The sequence below is a fragment of the Ictidomys tridecemlineatus genome, chromosome 7 (genome assembly GCF_052094955.1).
Source record: "Ictidomys tridecemlineatus isolate mIctTri1 chromosome 7, mIctTri1.hap1, whole genome shotgun sequence".
Classification (NCBI taxonomy): Eukaryota; Metazoa; Chordata; class Mammalia; order Rodentia; family Sciuridae; genus Ictidomys; species Ictidomys tridecemlineatus.
In genome coordinates, this window is record NC_135483.1 from 198,493,021 (window position 1) to 198,497,662 (window position 4,642).

General features: G+C 59.8%; 1 long non-coding RNA gene across 1 annotated transcript in view; it reads right to left on the bottom strand.

Annotated features, from left to right (window-relative positions):
• The window catches only part of LOC144365700 (uncharacterized), a 15,385-nt gene extending 10,809 nt beyond the window's left edge, over nucleotides 1-4,576 (bottom strand). The window contains exon 1 of the long non-coding RNA XR_013424504.1: nucleotides 4,505-4,576. This is a non-coding gene — a long non-coding RNA (uncharacterized LOC144365700). The remainder of the gene's footprint in view (nucleotides 1-4,504) is intronic.
• Nucleotides 4,577-4,642: the final 66 nt, after the last annotated feature.

Sequence of the window (4,642 nt, forward strand, 5' to 3'; positions counted from 1 at the left end):
CATGGAGTCACCAGGGCAGGCACAGCCTGAGGACTGCTGTCCTGCACACCATGGAGTCACTAGGGCAGGCACAGCCTGAGGACTGCTGTTCCACACACCATGGAGTCACTCAGGGCAGGCACAGCCTGAGGACTGCTGTTCTACACACCATGGAGTCACTAGGGCAGGCACAGCCTGAGGACTGCTGTTCTGCACACCATGGAGTCACTAGGGCAGGCACAGCCTGAGGACTGCTGTGCTACACACCATGGAGTCACCAGGGCAGGCGCAGCCTGAGGACTGCTGTTCCACACACCATGGAGTCACTAGGGCAGGCACAGCCTGAGGACTGCTGTTCTACACACCATGGAGTCACCAGGGCAGGCACAGCCTGAGGACTGCTGTTCTGTACACCATGGAGTCACTAGGGCAGGCACAGCCTGAGGACTGCTGTTCTGTACACCATGGAGTCACTAGGGCAGGCGCATCCTGAGGACTGCTGTTCTGCACACCATGGAGTCACTAGGGCAGGCACAGCCTGAGGACTGCTGTCCTACACCATGGAGTCACCAGGGCAGGCACAGCCTGAGGACTGCTGTCCTGCACACCATGGAGTCACTAGGGCAGGCGCAGCCTGAGGACTGCTGTTCTACACACCATGGAGTCACCAGGGCAGGCGCAGCCTGAGGACTGCTGTTCTGTACACCATGGAGTCACTAGGGCAGGCACAGCCTGAGGACTGCTGTTCTGTACACCATGGAGTCACTAGGGCAGGCGCATCCTGAGGACTGCTGTTCTGCACACCATGGAGTCACTAGGGCAGGCACAGCCTGAGGACTGCTGTCCTACACCATGGAGTCACCAGGGCAGGCACAGCCTGAGGACTGCTGTCCTGCACACCATGGAGTCACTAGGGCAGGCACAGCCTGAGGACTGCTGTTCCACACACCATGGAGTCACTCAGGGCAGGCACAGCCTGAGGACTGCTGTTCTACACACCATGGAGTCACTAGGGCAGGCACAGCCTGAGGACTGCTGTTCTGCACACCATGGAGTCACTAGGGCAGGCACAGCCTGAGGACTGCTGTGCTACACACCATGGAGTCACCAGGGCAGGCGCAGCCTGAGGACTGCTGTTCTACACACCATGGAGTCACTCAGGGCAGGCACAGCCTGAGGACTGCTGTTCTACACACCATGGAGTCACTAGGGCAGGCACAGCCTGAGGACTGCTGTTCTGTACACCATGGAGTCACTAGGGCAGGCGCAGCCTGAGGACTGCTGTTCTACACCATGGAGTCACCAGGGCAGGCACAGCCTGAGGACTGCTGTTCTACACACCATGGAGTCACCAGGGCAGGCACAGCCTGAGGACTGCTGTCCTACACACCATGGAGTCACCAGGGCAGGCACAGCCTGAGGACTGCTGTTCTACACACCATGGAGTCACCAGGGCAGGCACAGCCTGAGGACTGCTGTTCTACACACCATGGAGTCACCAGGGCAGGCACAGCCTGAGGACTGCTGTTCTGTACACCATGGAGTCACTAGGGCAGGCACAGCCTGAGGACTGCTGTTCTGTACACCATGGAGTCACTAGGGCAGGCGCATCCTGAGGACTGCTGTTCTGCACACCATGGAGTCACTAGGGCAGGCACAGCCTGAGGACTGCTGTCCTACACCATGGAGTCACCAGGGCAGGCACAGCCTGAGGACTGCTGTCCTGCACACCATGGAGTCACTAGGGCAGGCGCAGCCTGAGGACTGCTGTTCCACTCACCATGGAGTCACCAGGGCAGGCACAGCCTGAGGACTGCTGTTCTACACACCATGGAGTCACTAGGGCAGGCGCAGCCTGAGGATTGCTGTTCTATACACCATGGAGTCACCAGGGCAGGCACAGCCTGAGGACTGCTGTTCTACACACCATGGAGTCACCAGGGCAGGCACAGCCTGAGGACTGCTGTTCCACACACCATGGAGTCACTAGGGCAGGCGCAGCCTGAGGACTGCTGTTCCACACACCATGGAGTCACCAGGGCAGGCGCAGCCTGAGGACTGCTGTTATACACACCATGGAGTCACCAGGGCAGGCACAGCCTGTGGACTGCTGTTCTACACACCATGGAGTCACCAGGGCAGGCACAGCCTGAGGACTGCTGTTCCACTCACCATGGAGTCACCAGGGCAGGCACAGCCTGAGGACTGCTGTTCTGTACACCATGGAGTCATCAGGGCAGGCACAGCCTGAGGACTGCTGTTCTGCACACCATGGAGTCACCAGGGCAGGCACAGCCTGAGGACTGCTGTTCCACTCACCATGGAGTCACTAGGGCAGGCACAGCCTGAGGACTGCTGTTCTGTACACCATGGAGTCACTAGGGCAGGCGCATCCTGAGGACTGCTGTTCTGCACACCATGGAGTCACTAGGGCAGGCACAGCCTGAGGACTGCTGTCCTACACCATGGAGTCACCAGGGCAGGCACAGCCTGAGGACTGCTGTCCTGCACACCATGGAGTCACTAGGGCAGGCGCAGCCTGAGGACTGCTGTTCCACTCACCATGGAGTCACCAGGGCAGGCACAGCCTGAGGACTGCTGTTCTACACACCATGGAGTCACTAGGGCAGGCGCAGCCTGAGGATTGCTGTTCTATACACCATGGAGTCACCAGGGCAGGCACAGCCTGAGGACTGCTGTTCTACACACCATGGAGTCACCAGGGCAGGCACAGCCTGAGGACTGCTGTTCTACACACCATGGAGTCACTAGGGCAGGCGCAGCCTGAGGACTGCTGTTCCACACACCATGGAGTCACCAGGGCAGGCGCAGCCTGAGGACTGCTGTTCCACACACCATGGAGTCACTAGGGCAGGCACAGCCTGAGGACTGCTGTTCTACACACCATGGAGTCACCAGGGCAGGCACAGCCTGAGGACTGCTGTTCTGTACACCATGGAGTCACTAGGGCAGGCACAGCCTGAGGACTGCTGTTCTGTACACCATGGAGTCACTAGGGCAGGCGCATCCTGAGGACTGCTGTTCTGCACACCATGGAGTCACTAGGGCAGGCACAGCCTGAGGACTGCTGTCCTACACCATGGAGTCACCAGGGCAGGCACAGCCTGAGGACTGCTGTCCTGCACACCATGGAGTCACTAGGGCAGGCGCAGCCTGAGGACTGCTGTTCTACACACCATGGAGTCACCAGGGCAGGCGCAGCCTGAGGACTGCTGTTCTGTACACCATGGAGTCACTAGGGCAGGCACAGCCTGAGGACTGCTGTTCTGTACACCATGGAGTCACTAGGGCAGGCGCAGCCTGAGGACTGCTGTCCTACACACCATGGAGTCACTAGGACAGGTGCAGCCTGAGGACTGCTGTTCTACACACCATGGAGTCACCAGGGCAGGCACAGCCTGAGGATTGCTGTTCCACACACCATGGAGTCACTCAGGGCAGGCACAGCCTGAGGACTGCTGTTCCACTCACCATGGAGTCACCAGGGCAGGCGCAGCCTGAGGACTGCTGTTCCACACACCATGGAGTCACCAGGGCAGGCACAGCCTGAGGACTGCTGTTTTGTACACCATGGAGTCACTAGGGCAGGCACAGCCTGAGGACTGCTGTTCCACTCACCATGGAGTCACCAGGGCAGGCACAGCCTGAGGACTGCTGTTTTGTACACCATGGAGTCACTCAGGGCAGGCACAGCCTGAGGACTGCTGTCCTGCACACCATGGAGTCACTAGGGCAGGCACAGCCTCAGGACTGCTGTTCCACTCACCATGGAGTCACTAGGGCAGGCACAGCCTGAGGACTGCTGTTCTACACACCATGGAGTCACCAGGGCAGGCACAGCCTGAGGACTGCTGTTCTACACACCATGGAGTCACCAGGGCAGGCACAGCCTGAGGACTGCTGTTCTACACACCATGGAGTCACCAGGGCAGGCACAGCCTGAGGACTGCTGTTCTACACACCATGGAGTCACTAGGGCAGGCGCAGCCTGAGGACTGCTGTTCTACACACCATGGAGTCACTAGGGCAGGCACAGCCTCAGGACTGCTGTTCCACACACCATGGAGTCACTCAGGGCAGGCACAGCCTGAGGACTGCTGTCCTGCACACCATGGAGTCACTAGGGCAGGCACAGCCTCAGGACTGCTGTTCCACTCACCATGGAGTCACCAGGGCAGGCGCAGCCTGAGGACTGCTGTCCTGCACACCATGGAGTCACTAGGGCAGGCACAGCCTCAGGACTGCTGTCCTACACACCATGGAGTCACTAGGGCAGGCACAGCCTGAGGACTGCTGTTCTACACACCATGGAGTCACCAGGGCAGGCACAGCCTGAGGACTGCTGTCCTGCACACCATGGAGTCACTCTGATCAGGCAAAGAAAGCCCTGCTCTTCAGAAGGTCCTGGGGGATGGACACCTCCAGGGGAGAAGGGGCTCCTATAAGGTGGAGGTCCTGGGTCTCGCTAGGGCCCACTCTGAAGGATCAATAAGTGAGCATTTACCTGCTGTCTGGGCTGTGGGGACCGTGGGGATGGGTCAGGCTGAAGGCGAGTCCTGGCAGCCCAGCCGCTAGGTGGCGCTAGCCTCCTCCCTTCCCAAGGCGGGGCCTGGGCGTGGCCATCGGGAGCCAGTGCGCATGT